Source organism: Notamacropus eugenii, chromosome 1, assembly GCF_028372415.1.
Source record: "Notamacropus eugenii isolate mMacEug1 chromosome 1, mMacEug1.pri_v2, whole genome shotgun sequence".
Classification (NCBI taxonomy): Eukaryota; Metazoa; Chordata; class Mammalia; order Diprotodontia; family Macropodidae; genus Notamacropus; species Notamacropus eugenii.
Window position 1 is genome coordinate 301,115,124 of NC_092872.1, and position 16,868 is coordinate 301,131,991.

Sequence of the window (16,868 nt, forward strand, 5' to 3'; positions counted from 1 at the left end):
TTCAGTTATAACCTCTACCCAGACAACTGTCATATTTCTAGTTAATGTATTTGTGTTCCCTAGGCAAAGATCACACTTGCAAAGGATATTAAATGCTTGGTCCAAATAAAAGCTCCCTATGCAGGTGGTGATTTCTAGATGCTCCTGTCTGAAAGTCACTCAGATGAGTTTGACCTAATTATATGGACAAGAAAATCCAAGTAAACGAATCTGTTGTCCAGCTATGTTTTGTGGCTGGGTTAACTAGGTGTCATTAAGACTCACACATGGTGTGTGAATTTGGATTAAAAAAAATACATATATGCACTCGTAAAAATACATTTTTATTTCAATATAATTGGTTTTCTTTGTAATCTCATGTATTTATGCTTTTCAAACCATTATTCAGAGAAAGGATCTATAGCTTTCACCAGAGTGCCAAAGGGTCCACAACAGAAAAATGCTGGACCTCCCCCTTCCCCCACCAGAAATTTTAATTCCAACAAGAATGCACATCCTCTGAAAAAGTATGCACACAGATGTATATAATTTTATTATAAATCATACTGGTATAAAAGATGTGTAACACAAAATTTACAAATAAAGTACACTATACTACAAATTTTCACAGAATGCTTTTGTTGAATTTTTTTTTTTGCCCAACTCATATATATGCCAACTTACAGCTCTACCAGAATTTGAGAATAAATTTTCATTCAGATCTGTTAATCCTTTCCCCAAAAAATCTGTTAATAAATCTGATGTAATTTACTGTTATTTATCATAAACTTATTTTTATCACATTATATTCACAAAATCTAAACGTTTCAACTTTGCTACTGACTACAATGGAACTCTTTACTTTCTGTATAGTTGGTGGAATTGGAACAATGTGTAATTCTGTATCTACAAAATTCCAAAAGCTGTTAAAATCAATTTCCTATTTTTAAATTTAAATTTTTCCAACAGCTATTCATACTGAAGTTTTTCCAATGGTTCTAGTAAACAAATAATTAAAAATGCTGTCATCATTTTTGTTCAGTAGAACATTAAACTCATCTGCTGAATGATTTTAAAGTAACACTCATAGGAAGGGCACTAAATTTATTATGTTTATGAAATTAAAATGAAAAAATGTCTTTAAAACTTATGGTTAAGTCTTCAACTTGAGATTCATGCTTTCCAGTACCAATTTTTACATTTTCCAAAATTCTTATGGTACATTAATTTTTGTACTTTCTAAATGTAATTACAAAGCAGTTGAAAAGCAATAACAATTGCTCTAGAATGTTAAAATGCAAGAAATTAATGTTAGGTAATCAATCTGCCAAACTAGAATAAGAGAAAAATGGAAGTAAAATGTAGTATGTCTTCACCATATAGCAGTAACCACCAAAGCATATGCTTCCCTACCCCAATGTTAATAATTTTGATTTTTTTAAATATAAATTTGATTTGATTGTTGATAAACAATGAATTTTATCCAGAAATATTTTTTAAATCAACTTCCTTTATGGAAAATTTTCTAACAACTTTATTTTCCACACTGTATTGGCACCATCACAAACAATGCAGTTAAAATTACTTACAGGTATGTATTACCTACCTCAAATGAGTATGGCTTTAATAATGATGTATCTAAAAATGCAAATTCTTTTAGAGCAATAAACAGCATCTATGCACAGTAGCTGACTGAATTGAGCACTGGAGATAAAAACCATTCGGTGCCTTTTTTTTTTTTTTTAAATTCTATTTGTCTCATCAATTATGATACAGATTTTTTTGGGGGGGGGGGTTTCCCCTACAATATTATTAACTATCTTAATTTTTTTAACATTTGTATTATTTTATCTTCACAACCTCCCCTTTGAAGTAAATGTCATTATTATCCTCATTTTTTTTTTTTACAGATGAGGAGACAAACTAAATGATTTGCCTGGGGTCACACAGTTATTTAAGTGTCTGAGGTGGGATTTAAATTCAGGTTTCCTGATTTCAGGCCCAGCTCTCTGTTCATTGTGTATTGTATGTAGGTAAAAATTGCCTGTATCTATTATATTTTTTTCTTGACATTATTCCATTGTTCCCTCAATATTAAAGATCCAATACACTTTAGTACATTGTAAAGAGTACTAAAAACTTGAGAGAATTTTTTGGTGAATCTTTTAGTAGTTAGGGGCTGTAGAAATAGTGTGTTCTCTAATTTTTTTTCCCCACAGAGAAGCTTACCTAAGTAATCTTGCCTTTTGGAACTGCTAAATATACACTCCATTCCTTGGATACGTAGATATGCTTTCCTGCTGTCACTCCTAAATGTTGAATGGCTGAACAAGCCTTACATCTTAATTTATCTTCTTTCATTTCAAGCCTTCACACTTCTCTGAAAATATAAATGCTCCTTTTTCACTCCAACTATCTTGAAGTACAAGACTGATTATCTATTTCTTTTATAAAACATGATGGTTTTCTTCAACGATTGGTCATTCAATAGATTCAAAATCTGGAGTTCTGTTGGCTTTGATGCTCCACCATAATTTCTGTTTTCATGTTCTTCACATGAAAAAAATGCTGACAGTTCTTTTGGCATTTTAGGGAACAGAATCTGAAAGATAATTTTGTTATGTTAGTAACCAAAAAACCCAATTTATTAACAAGAACTTAATATAACTTTAGAAATTACAAATTTTAAGCTACCCTTGCTTTTCAATTGATAGCCTTACCACTTGAGTGTGATTTGCTATTTCTTGCAAAATTTTTATTGCCAACAAGTGTCACATAATCAGAATATAAATACTTGATTACTATCTGTTTCAGCAAAGTCCCTCTCACCACTGAAAAACCAAGTGTGATTCCAGAGGAGGAACTTCCTTGTTGAACAATGTTTTCACAATTTCCTGTGCTATTCATAATGTAATGGCAAAATCCTCCTATTACGGCCAATTTCAAGCGACCAATGTGATGTCACTGAATGACTGGGAAAAAATGCACAGTTATAAACCATTAAATAGTATTTCCACTATTGTATTACATAGATATGAGACATATCAAATCTCAAGATCACAAACAGCAAAATGTAGTAAAATAATCAGAAGTTGTGAGGTTTGAGTATTGCCTTTGTTTTTATTACTTTTAATTGTAAATTTATAATTATTTAATATTTAACAATGTGGTTAACAACTGGCTTGCAAAATTCCTGAAAAATTAACCCATGGCTTTAGAGAGCTGCTGTGAGCCAGCTCCAGCAACACCCCTGGATGTAATAGGAGGCTAAAGTCAAGAAAAGGCAGATTTTGACACTCAGTGATCCAAAATACCTTCTAATCTATGCTTGACAGATTAAGACCAGGGAAGGTATGAGAATAGGTTGAGGGAAATCTTTTCAAACATCACAGGTTAATAAAAGTGTATTGAAAAATTAATAGCACCATGAGAACGAACTTCCCTTTCCTTCTTAATTTTACCTTCTCTCTTCTCCCACACTCCTTTTTCTAGGCGAGGCCTGAATCCGGACAAACTAGTCTTTCTGGTGTGGAATAGGAATAAAATGGAAGACTCATAAAACCATCAAACTCATTCCCTATAGCATTTGTTCAGTTAGGAATATCCCAAACCCTCCCCTAACATTTGTTATGATGATCTGTCTGATCAGAAACATGTGCAAGCCACACCTGAGGAGTCTCTAGTTCATTGTGTACTGGGTTTTTGAATATAGGTGAACAGAAAGGGAACAACTATATCACTGGTTTGGTGACTTATTCTTCTGTACCATGTAATTCTCAAAGATGATTTCACCACCTTTTAAGGAAAACGTCCTATGCTGCAAGGACCTCCAAAAACTTACAGTCATGCGTTCCAACCAGTTTAATGAGAAGTGTTGTTCCTATCATGTATGACTCCTGAATGCCAAGGTCCTAAAGCATTCCTAGATGTTGTTCCTACCATTCTCATTCCCGCCCTTCTGCTCACAGAATCCTAGAGCTTATGTTTCCAGAGTATTCCATTTATACTGATGTATAAGTCTAGTCAGTGCTTCCACTATACAACACTGCTAATGGGATGGAAATCATCTAGTTCCATACTCTCCATTATCCCCTCTCACTTTAACAGATAAAGAAAAGAGGTCTAAAGAAAAAGGCATTCAATGTCACAGAACTAATTAGTGGCAAAGCTGGGACTAGAATGACTAAATCTGTGTTAAGGGAATGGAGGGAGGGAGAGAATAAGCATTTATTAAACACCATACCTATGTTCCAAGCACTGTACTAACTCCTATTAGGGATCCTCACAACAACCCTGTGTGGTTAGTGCTATTGTCCCTATTTTACACTTGAAGAAACCAAGGTTAAGTAATCTACTCAAAAGCATAGTTATTAAGAGTCTGAGGCTTCATTTGAATTCTAATCTTCAGCCCTATCCAACTCTGCTACTCAGAGTGCAATATTTAGCATAGACTTCAATAGAAGCTCCTTTCCAGAATGACTGGACAAATTCACAGCTCTGTTAATACATCTATATGAGTGTACCCATCTTTCCGTAAACCTCACCAATAGTGACCATTCCCATCTTTCTTTTTTATCACTGAGGTAAAACCCCCTCATCTCAAGAGTTGTTCTGCTTTACATTTTCTTGTATAATTTAGAGAGGTTGTTCACTGCTAGTAATTAAAATTTTTGGCTATATAACCATTAGGCAGTGGGTTTTTGGTGTTATATAATATATCTGTGTTGGTATTAGTTCCCTAATTATCTTGAATATCAGACAAAGTGATGTGCATGTCTGAAAATATTTGCATCATTGATTCTGTTGCTTAAAATGTGTACATAATCTTAAGAATTCTCATATCTACAAACTTTTAAAACTTGCAACACAATTTTCCAACTTGTTTAAGAAATTTTCCAAATGAAGTTTCATTGAGTTTTGAAACCTATGTCAAAAGTACAAAAATGTTTCATCTTTTGATTAGTTTGCAAAAATAACTGATTTACATAAAGGAATATAAAAATTTGCTAGCTGAATTAAAAAAAAAACTTTTTGCATAATTGATGTGATTTAAAAAATAAATGAGCATCATGCTCTTTAGTAAGTCCAGCCGACACTATACTACACCTTGGTTTACAAGTAACCTGGTTTATGTATGCTTTGCTGGACAAGAAAAAAATTTTTTTTTTGCAAAATTTGTCTTCCAGGAAGAACAAAAATTCACATTATGAACATCAAAATTTTGTTGAAAAAGATCACCCAAATAAGGCTGTAGTAATGAGAGCCACAAAAATATAACAATGTATGCAATGTCATATTTCCATGACATTCTGAAAAACGTCAAAACCAAGTCATTAGATTTCCTAGTCAGAAGTGAAGGTAAAGAAAAAAAAAATCAATGAACCAAAACATGAAAGTGATTCTAAAAAATGAAAAATAAGTGAAGGCAGTAGCGTTAGTCTTACTTTTAGTGAAAGTACCATAAGAGAGAACACTCTTGACGGAAATCCCCGAAGTTCTCACAGGAGGAGATTTTCCTTTCAAGCAATAACCCTTCTCATTTCCCTCACACCAGCCACAACTCTTCTCAAAGACAAAGTACAGGTTAATTTATTTTATTTTCGATTTATATTGTGTACTAATCATTGTTATTGTATTTCAGGCGCAGTAGGGACAAAAAAACTTAAAATTACAAATAATTATTTTTATATGAATATTTTTGGGGATGTGGTACCAATCATCCAACTTAACAATTTTCCTATGGGAAAATTTGCTTTGCAATATGAACAAATCACATGATGAACAGAAGCTGTGAACAAATTAAATTCGTAAACCAAGGTTCTACTGTACCATCTTCTATTTTAAACTGTATATCTGTGACAAATCCTTTCCAACTATTAAAGTCATTAAAATCTAGTATCTAAAATATACTGTTAATAGGATTAATAAACAGGATAGCTAGATGGCACAGTGGATAGAGCACTGGCCTTGGAATCAGAAAGACTCATCTTCAGGAATTCAAACCTGGCCTCAGACACTTACTAGCTGTGTGACCTTAGGCAAGTAACTTAAGCCTGTCTGCCTCAGTTCCTCATCTGTAAAAGAGGTTGCAGAAGGAAATGGTAAACCATTCCAGTCCAGTATCTTCGCCAAGAAAACCTCAAAACAGGAGTCCAGATTGAACAATAACAATAGGATTGATGTATGCAACCTCATTTGTAAGTATACATATATTTGGGGATGTACTCAGAATTATCTACTGATTGGGTACACAAAAATGTTTGGAGAACACTGATCTAATGACTAATATTACAGCTTTCAGCATAAAGAGCAATGGTAGAGATTGTACCTCTTATGAAGATACAGCTGAAGACTCTAGCTAAAACCTGAAGCTAGAAGCAGAGAAAATTTTCTTCCCTAGGAGTGCCAAACTTGGTAATTACAGGGAGCAGAAGAGCATTGTTAAGTAGTTATGTATGATTGGAGATCTGACAGATCTGCAAGGACTAGACTCCTGGCAGAAACCTCAAGACAAACTGGTAACAAAAGGGGGAGTGAAATGTCATCACCAAAAAATTTCAGTGGCCTTGGAGTATCAGAGGGCTAAGCCCTAGGTACATGTGTTTCCTTCATGTGCATCCCAGCCACACGTTCCCTGGGTATACACCTTGCTATGGGTGTCCTTTAGACGTGTATACTCTTCTCACTGATAATGGGTATACTGTGTGTATGTATGTGTATACCCACACCCACCCCACCCCCAGGGTTGTGAGGGAAATATTTTGTTATTTTATGTTCTGTGGTATTATGTAAAGAAAGTTCCTGAATATACAAGACTTGGTCCTACAAGTAACATGCCCACATGTCAAAGTAGAGTACTTATATAATAACAGTACTGGGTTTAATGAAAACAGCCTCATTGGTTTCTTACTAGAAGATTTATATACTTTCTCTCTACCATGAGGATTCAGGGCCTCCCCTTTTCCAACCTCAGCTTCTAATAAATGATAAAAATGTCTTCTTTCTTTAAGACCAAAAACTTCTTTCCCAATCTTTCCTTGGACACTGTCACATTAATAATGTCATTCAGTGTAGACAGTTACCATTTTTTAAAGCAAATAAATGAAAAAGTGTAATGGTAAGAAGATAACAAGAAACAAAAACTTGGGCTCTAACTACTCTGGTAAGCAGATAGGGAAGTAAAAATTGTGTCTCTCTTTTCTGGCAAGAGGAAAATGAAAATAAATCATTTGGTGATCAAAATGGGGATAACAGATTATGAATTATGCTCCCTTTAATAGGCAGGAGGGAACTACTGCTATTCAGTCTCACCCAACATACTCCCATAAGCTCTCAAAAGCCTAAGGCTTAGTTTCTCAGCTCTGAGAAGAGCTCATAAGTAATAATGGCAATTTCCAGAAGTCCTGAGAAGCAGGGGCAGGAAGCATCACTCTGACCCCTCTATACAATCCAACTCCTATTCATGATTGGGCAAGATGGATTCTCTGTGAGTTCCTTTTCTTCAGAATCTTCTTCCAATGCCAAGTTTAAACATTTCAAGTCCTGTGAACTTGGTAAAATCTACTAGTTTGTCATGGTTTTACTCTTCCAGCACCTCAAGTTTCCTCAACAACACCTCCAGGAAGTACGGGGTTACAATTAAATATCTTTATTTCCAATTGTCTTTTGGTTGCTTAGTAAAAATAAACACATAGGTAGGGGACACTTAGCTATGCTTTTGATGAGATATAGATCCACAGAGTGCCTTAAGTATTGGGTAGTCTTGTTTGGGGACTGATGTGAGTTGCAGGGTATTCCCAGGTGCTCTAAGATAATCAAGAGACTAACTGCTGATGGTTTAAAAAAAAAAAAAAACAACCCCAAACTGAGGCTTATCTATATATCTCACCACTACAGCAGAAGACTTCTTGTTCCCTTTTGCTTCTGCACAAAACCTCTCAAACTGCTTATGGCCCCTTTTTGACCTTTTTCTTTCCATTTCAAGGCTATCCTAGATTTTCATTTTAACCTAATTTCAGCTATCTAAAAATGGACAAGGGTGGCAGGGTATGATTTGTTCCTTACTTACTGGGGTTAAGTAAGGCTTCTTAATCTGTTTTTGTGTGTGTCATGGACCCCTGTGGCAGTGTAGTGAAGCCTACAGACCCTTCTCAGAATAATGTTTATAAATAACTAAAGTGCTATATTTCATTTAGACACTAATGAAAATAAAGATGTAATTGTTTTTGCATCCAAGTTCAAAGACCTCCTAAAATCAATTCATAGAACCATTGGGGGTCCATAGATCCTAGGTTAAGAACTACTCTAGAGGATGGCACTAATGTTTCTCCCCTTTGAGAGCAAAGGATAATCAAGAACTTGTTGCAAAGAACTAACACACAAATTACGCTCCCCCCCAAAAAAGGGCTCTCCAAACTGATATGAAGACTGATGTCAGGGAAAAGCCATTTCTCATGAATCCAATCCTAAGCTACTCCATGCAAAATAGCTATCCATTGCTTTGATACCCAGGATCCCATTGTCTTCTGACAAACAGAAAAATGGAATTAAGTTGAGTTTCATTCTGAGAGGTGAGATCCTCATCCCACCTCTGTAAAATAGCTAGTTAATCTGTCAAGGACTAGTGTAATTTGTTCTGCTTTTAGGTTGGAAGATACAGTTGTAGAGTCAGTCTTCTAAGAATTAGGCTGTATCAACTGATGCAGTGCAATTTTTTTAATTCACAAGGCAAAGAAAATAATGATAAAAATTTACTGCAAAGTAAAATTATAATATGTGCTGGTAATTATACATATTTCAAGTGCATTTGCAGTTAGAAGAAAATATCAAGTCTATTTTCTTGTAATCTCTCCTTTAGGGAGCACAATTTACACACTTTTTTTGCCATCAACTTGCCGCAAAACTTTTTTTGGTAAAGGAAATATACATCTTTGGTCCTTTTTGGCACTTGGCAGTGTCACAAGTATGTCAGAGTATCTGCTTCAACTATTGTTGTAATTTCTGATTTGGCACTTGGACAATCTCCAACAAGTTACTCACTTTTTGGATATATTCTTGATAGCTATTTGAATTATAAACTTTTCTAGAGTCAGGTGTTGATAATAGTCACTCAACAACTTGCTTCTTTCACTTAGTAAGACTGCCATTTGGTTGAGAACATACACTCCTTTCTTATTTGCTTTGGAGAACAGAATAGTATTTGGCTTTTGCTTTGGCTCTTCTCTGCTAAAATCATTGGATGGAGGTACTCATAGGAGTTATAGATCTGGATCTATTACACTGTAGATTTTAAAACTAGGGTTCCATGTAATGACTTACATGGTTTTGTTATTTCTGGAAGTTCTCTACTATTTCAACAAACAGTGTCAACTGTGTAGCATCCTTTACTTTGCAAGTCTCAAGCAAAGATCAAAAGACATAAAATAACTGTCACAGGTTACATTGTAGCCTTTGTTAATAGTGGTTTCATGAGTTTCAAAACTAGCTATATGTACACTGGTATCATTGTTTCTAGCCTCTCCTTTCCCGAAACAAGGAAATCCGCTAAACCAAGTATTTGTTTCCATTGTCTACTGCCAACCAAAATTTCCAGAAAAATGTGTCTGGTTTGAGTAAATTTACAGCATGCCTTGCAAGACAGCAACAGCTCATGAACTGTTATTTATACATAAGGAATAAATGTCTTCCAACAATTTTCAAAAAAAAAAAAAAATTCCACAGAGAGGATGCTAGATAAAACTTGTCTAGAGACAGATGTGGTTTCCTTTTAGTTTTCATGTCAAAGTGAAGGTGTGTTATCATATTTAGGAATCAATTACATGGCATAGTTTTATTCAACAAGGTCCAGCACAGAAGCTATTCCACAAACCTTTTATAGGTAGAGCTTTCCATTGATAGCACCAAGTGAGATGATAAGACCAATAGACTTTTCTAATTCATTTAATCTAACAGACCAGTTAGCATTTCCTCTTATTTGTTGGACTCTCAGCATTGGTACATTTCTGAATGTTTTAAGCAATGGCTCATTTAACAAAATTCAAAAACAAGAGTACTTTTCTTGATGATGTGGCACATGACATACGGTCAGATCTAAGTTTAGTATTAAGCTGCTGCAAGCACCCTCACCTGTTGTTTGAGAAGGAGCAGGCTGATGTCAAGAAAAAACATCTTCACACCTCTGAAACATTGTAGTGCTACATCTCTTTTAGTCTAACTTGAGTCTAATGAGAACTGCATCACTCATTACCATTTGTATTGTCAGCTGTAGAAGGAACTTTTCTGAAGTTCCTTGCTGGAATCATGATGGATGCTCTTAATCTGCCACTGCAATTGTAGCACTTACATCATCTAACTCACTACCTGAAAGTTCACCATCAGATGAACCAGATGGGATATTTCTTATCAGTTCTAAAATCTGCTCACCAGAGTCTCTCGGACATTTTATCAATAAAGATGCAAATAAAATTACAGCTATAATGACAACCAAACTATACATTCTGAAAATCTGACAAGCCAGAATTTTTTTAAAAATAGTGTTAAGAATGGAAACTACATACAAACATTTTTACTCTATAAATATATTATTCACAAGGTTTATAAAAATTTGACAAATTCAACTGGTACTTTAATGAGAAAAGACTGATATGGACAAAGAAATGACCCAATAGGAATGTTTCCTCTCATTTACAACAAAAGTGTAGTGTTCAAGTATAGTTTACATCATTTGACACATCTGGTCCTTACAGAACTACATGTTTAATTTCTTGGGTTACCTGAAAAGTCTTTAGCATGCTAAGGAATTTTGCTTCTGCCTCCTGATCTCCTTCAAGTCCCTGCTAAAATTTCACCTTTTATAGGAAGGCTTGACCAATCTCTCATAATTTTCAACACTTTCCTCTGTTGATTATTTCCTGTTTATTCTGTACATAACTTATCTATACATAATTATTTGCCTAATATCCCCCATTAGATCATGAGTTTCTCAAGGGCAGGGGCCTTCTTTTACTTTTACTTATCCTTAGCACTCAGCACAATGTTGGGCGCAGTGTAGACACTTAAAAAAACAAATATAGAGAAGTAGTTGTGAACTACAAAGTTTCAAATATCTGAAAACATTTTTGCTTCAACTGACATGACTGGTACACTTGCAGTATTAAGTCACATCATTATGAACAAGTCTCTTAATCTCTCTGGATCTTTATCTGCAAAACGTATGAGTTTGGAGGAGGGGGTGAATCTAGGGTTAGATTGGACCTATATGGTCCCTCTGTAGCCTGAAACCACACGATATAAAAACCACTTTCACAACAACTACCACAACTATACAGATGAAACCTACATTTTAAATTCTACTCTGGACTTGTATCCTTAGCTCTGGTCATACATTTTCAATTGCCTGAGTACTGTAGCTAACATGCTTACCATCTCCTCAAGCTAAATGTGTCAAAAAGAGAAGTCATCTGATCTTTATCACCAAAGTAACCCCACATTCCAGTGCACTATGAAGCATCTCTTACTACTATTCCATTTCACAAGCCCTGAAGAGCAAGACTTCCACCCACTCCTACTGATACTCCTTTCCTAGTTTCTGTCTTTTCCTTTTCCCATCACCATACTAGGTCAAAACCTTGTTAATTTATGTCTTTATGGACTAGTAAGCCTTCAATCTCCTCTTCTATCCAGACTTTCAATCGTGGATACATAATTAATCTTCCAACAACATATTTTACTCCTATCACCCTTGCTACATTATGCAAAAACAAAACAACATCATCACCTTTCAATGGCTTCCCATTGCTTAAAGAACAAGTCATTTTGGCCCCATAGTACATTTCTAGGCCCATCATTGTCTACTTGCCTAGTCAAACTGATTTACTTACTCTCTGCCAAACATACCTCAATCTTTCTCCTAAGTTTTTGCCCATTTTATTCCACTAGAATGCTTTCTGCCTTGCCTATCCGAATCCCATTCCTTTCAAGATCAACTTCTGATCCCACTCTCTTTATAAAGCTTTTCCTGCCAAATCCTTTTCCTCCCAATTTCTTCTGACTCCTCTAATGTTATGTGATTATAAAATGTGACAATTAATCACTACCTTGCAATACTGCTTCCATTGTTTTCCTAAATAAATTTTTTTCCTGTTAAATAACAGGAATTTTAAAGCACATTTATGTCCCATCTTTCCAGCTGTATCACAGGCTCTTTAAGGACAGAAACTTTCTTTGTATTATCTAGAATACCTGGGCTAAAGCTTTGCATATTAAAACATCAAAGTATTTTAAATGCTCAAAAATTATCAATCTGCTAAAAATATTATCTACTCACTCCATAATCTGAAACATATTTTTATTTAGGCTTGTTCATAAAGGAAAACTAAGATTTATGAATTCCAGTGATTATGCAATTCAAAAGGGAAAAGTACAGCAATACGGGAGCTTGTACCTGGTTAGAAATTAACCTATTATTTAATTTTCTTTAGAGATAAATGATTCATTGGGAAATTTTTTGGCTGCACTACAGCTGTCAAATCTACTTCTCAACATCATGGAAAAGCTTACTGAAACCATTATACATTTCAGAGAGTACCATTTCTTACCTAACTTTGTTATATGTAGTAGCATTGCCATACAATATTAAAAACTGAAACTTATTTTTTTTGTATCATTCTAAAAATCACCTACCAGAAACATTCCAAGAAACAGTAAGAAAACAGGGTTAAAAGCCTTTGATGACTTTTTCCCTACAAAATATCAGGATAAATCTGAAAGACAAAGAATTAAAAATAGTGATGCTGTCCAGTCTATCTCATAGTGAAGCATAAAATCATTTTACAAGAATCAACTTATTCATAATACTTAGTCTACCTCTCTTAATAGTGTGTGGAGGTTGTGGGGTCAGAAGTCAGCTCAAATACTACCCCTGATGCTTACCATCCGCATGACCTTGCACAAGTCACAGCCTTCCTTAGTCTTCACCTTTAAAATAAGGGGACTGATTCAGATGCCCTCTGATATATTGTCCATTCCTAACCCCATGAGTCTATGAATAACATCATATACTATATCATCAGAATGAGGATGTTTGTATCCTTATACAAATTAAAAATCTGCTTCATCAAGACTCTTCAGGAACTTTAAAAAAAATTATATATAAAAAGGCACTTAAGATTAATCAGGAAATCACTATGATATTCTTCAAAAGATTCTCTAACCCTACATCCTACTAGAAATCAGAATCACTGAGAACTAAACCTGATATTTACACATGAAAAACAGTAATTCTCAAGGTCTTTACATTTGTGAGTGCTCAGGATTAAACAAAAGAGAATGAAACTGATGTATAACATAAGCAGAACCTAATAATTATTCATGTTTTCTCAAAAAAAGATTTTCAAAATTTATTTATACAAATAAAAAGAAAAATTTAACTTCACTGATCAATGCTATTTTTGTTTTTCCCAAATAGCCCCCCAAATGTCACTTCACAAGTGCTCAAAGCTTGCACTGTGTACTCTGAAGAGAGAAGAAATAAAGACAACAAAAGTGGTTGAGGCTATTGGTAGGTGAAAAAAGGAAACCATGTACCACCAGTAAATCCTAATCCTAATTAAACAAGAATATGTCAAGTATCAATAGATTCCCCTAATAGAGGGAAAAGAAATTCTCATTTTACTAAAAAAATTCACAAAAGATTGAAGTCTACGATCTTCTGTCTGCGGACATATCTAATTTATTATATCCCATGACATGCTATATAGCTATCTATGCAGAACCTAATTCCTATGTATGGAACACTTTAAGAATTACAAAATACTTTCCTCACAAAAACACCATGAGTCATAATTATGCCCATTTTACTTATCAAGAAACAGAGCTTCAGAGAGATTAAATAATTTATTTTCCCAACATCTAGCAGTGTCTGACAACTTGGTAGGCACTTAAGTGCTTGAGTAGGATCAAACAGCTAGAAAGTATCAAAGATAACACTAGAATTCAGTCATCTCTAAGATCACTACACCATGGAAATGACAACAATATTTTATACCACTATTTAAAAAAAAACGGATTTAAGACTTCTTTGCTAAATTCTAATGCTAAAAATTTCAATACCACTTATGACATCACAACTGATTTTAGTGGGCAAGACTACAACTTAATAAAAGTATAACTGACGTAGAAGGGTTTCCTGATGGTAAGTACTACATAATACAAGCAATGTGACTGACAGGAATATTTTTAAAATATATGTTTTTGGAACCACAGGCAAAAATGGAGCTTCAGTGTGTTACAATATAAATTTCTGCTTCATGAGAAAAGTTAAAAGACATTTATGTGATCAAATCTTATAATCAACTTAGTACCCAGCACACTGTACATAGGGAGCACAGTTAACAGCTGTTAAATGAATGAACATGAAGGGAAGATAGGGGAGATAGAAGGTTGCAGTTGTAGTTCCCTAATCATGTTTTCCTCAAGCTAATATTAATAGTTTGCTAATTCTCAACATTCGCTGGCTGGGACACAGGGTTCCAGGAGGGAAGGTACAACAAAAAGAAAGGATATCAAAAGCTGAGAAGATTATGGATATTAATCATTTGCATTAATAATTTACAATGCAAAGAAGCTATGCAAAGAAAACAGCTACAAATAGTTGAAAAGAAATAAAACATTTCTGCTCCTGTGATTACAATTTTGCTTTCACTGGAAAAAATTCCTTAGAAGACATATTAAAAAGGATTTCATTTATACTAAAAGATCACATACTATAAAACTCATGTAAAGTCCAAAATGAAAGCTGAACAGTAAAGAGAATTATCATTTCCCCAAAGCACCAAGACTCAAAATCTGTTGTTTGTTGCAGCCTGCCTGTTCTTCCTTCAAATATCTCTCTCCCAGATCCCCTTGTCATTACTTGATCCATGTCTTATGTCTAGAGTACTGCAATAGTTTCCTAATTTGTCATACAGTTGCCAGACTCCAACACCTCTTAAGCATCCTTCTAGATGTCAATGGATTAATCTTTCCTGAAGTGCCATCTTGGGAATGGTACTTTAAAACACTTTTAACACTTTGTTTAAAGTTTTGAACTGAAATTCAAAGGTTCTCTATTATCTGGTTTCTATCCTACCTTTCCAGTTTCACTTCCACTAAACAAAGTCTTAGTCAAACCAGCCTACTTGAAGCTCATTTTAGGCTTATTTTTGCTATACCTTCTGCATCCAATTAATTCTCTATACCCCAAAACAACCTCATCTTTGCCTATTAAATAAAAGCACAACACCCATCCTTCCCCTTCTTTCAACAATACATCACAATCTACCTCAAAAGACTTCTGACTAGGCATGAAAATTCATTTCCTAGGTGTTTTCGCCACCTCCTCCCCTCATTCTCAATATTTTCAGAATTATATAAGGACTCACCTCCGAAACAACGTTGAATGACTTTCTCAAATTCACCCAATCTACAGATCTTTAAGAGCCAAACTGCAAAATAATTGAGAGAAATTTTTTAAAAGCACTTATATCAAAGCACTTACACCTCACTAAATCTGACTCTAAAATAGTTTAAAGTCAACTAGAGATGTTGTGAGAATAAACAATAATGTGAATTCCTTAGAACCCAAAGCTTTTCTAATTTTAGTTAATACAGTTTAGCATATGCCAGTCTCTTTACATTAAAAAGCTACTCAATTAAGGAACAACACACACTTTACCTAGTTCAAACAAGTTTTTTCTAAATAAAATTTAAAATCCAGTTGCTGTGCTCCTCTCCAACCCAATCTCTGACTCATCATTACTTAAGATTTAAAAGTGATTTAAAATACTTTCATTTAAAAGGTCCATTACATAACTGCCGAATCAATCAATGGTCACCGTACCTCTTGGTGAATGATTACTGGAGGACTGTTGGACATACTACATTCCTGTCAAATACAATCTCCACTTAAAAAGAGAATTCTAGTTCGACACAGCAAGACCTTAGGCGAACAACTATCAGGGCAAACTGGGAAGGAGAACTCCTGAATCTTGAGAACCAGGGATTTCCCAGCTTCGAAGCTAGGGTGGAAACGCCCTTTTCTTAGGCAGGGGGCACCTGGCAAGAATAACTCCTTTCAAGTTTAGAGAAGTCAAACCTCGGCCCCTCTGCACGAGAATCAGGGAAGGCAAAGCACAGAGATGGGTGAGGGGTGTGGAGCCCCAGGGTCGAGCACACACCTTCTTTACCCATATAGGAGAAAAAGGGGAAGATCCAGCTCTACGAAGAGGTAGCAAACTCCACCCCCTCTTCTCCGGCGGGAGAGAAGGCCTCAATACTCCCCCCACCCCCATTCGTCCCCCCAGTGAGGAACTTACTCTGCCGCGGCCGCCGCGAGGCCCCCTCACTTCCGGTCTTAGTGCCGCTATTGCTGCGCCATCCCCTCAACCCCCCCCCCACACACACCCTCCCCCGTCAGTTAACCGCAGCCTTCAGTTGACCTTTGTGGATGGATCCCAAATTTATTCAGTCACTCACTGTGCTCTCACCCGGGATGGAAGGTGAAGGTCTAGTCCATGAGAACGAGTCAACCGGGTAAAGTCTCAGCTCCCCTCCTCGACAAGCTTAAAATGGGAAAGAGCCACAGCCACTGCTGCCGAGACAAAATGGCGCCGAGAACAGGATCTAGCGCAGGCGCCTTGTATAGTCCCTGCCCCGCCCCCGGTGCAAGCCCCTCTCCGCAGCTATGAGTTCCGTTTCCATGGGACACCCACTGCCAATCCCCGCTCTGGGTCGCTCTTCCTGACCCCCGAGTTCACCAATCAGTGATCACTCAAGCACATCCGGAGTCATCATCACCAATCATTTGTCAGGATCTACTGACTCAATTCCCAACTCCTCCAATAATGTTTGAC

The 16,868-nt window shown here is 35.7% G+C and overlaps 1 long non-coding RNA gene across 1 annotated transcript; it reads right to left on the reverse strand.

Annotated features, from left to right (window-relative positions):
* Positions 1 to 302: 302 nt before the first annotated feature.
* LOC140517785 (uncharacterized) lies at positions 303 to 16,732 on the reverse strand. Its single transcript, XR_011971751.1, has 3 exons — positions 16,503 to 16,732; positions 15,399 to 15,461; positions 303 to 2,581 (listed from the first exon to the last, which is right to left on the reverse strand). It is a non-coding gene; the product is annotated as an uncharacterized lncRNA (long non-coding RNA).
* Positions 16,733 to 16,868: the final 136 nt, after the last annotated feature.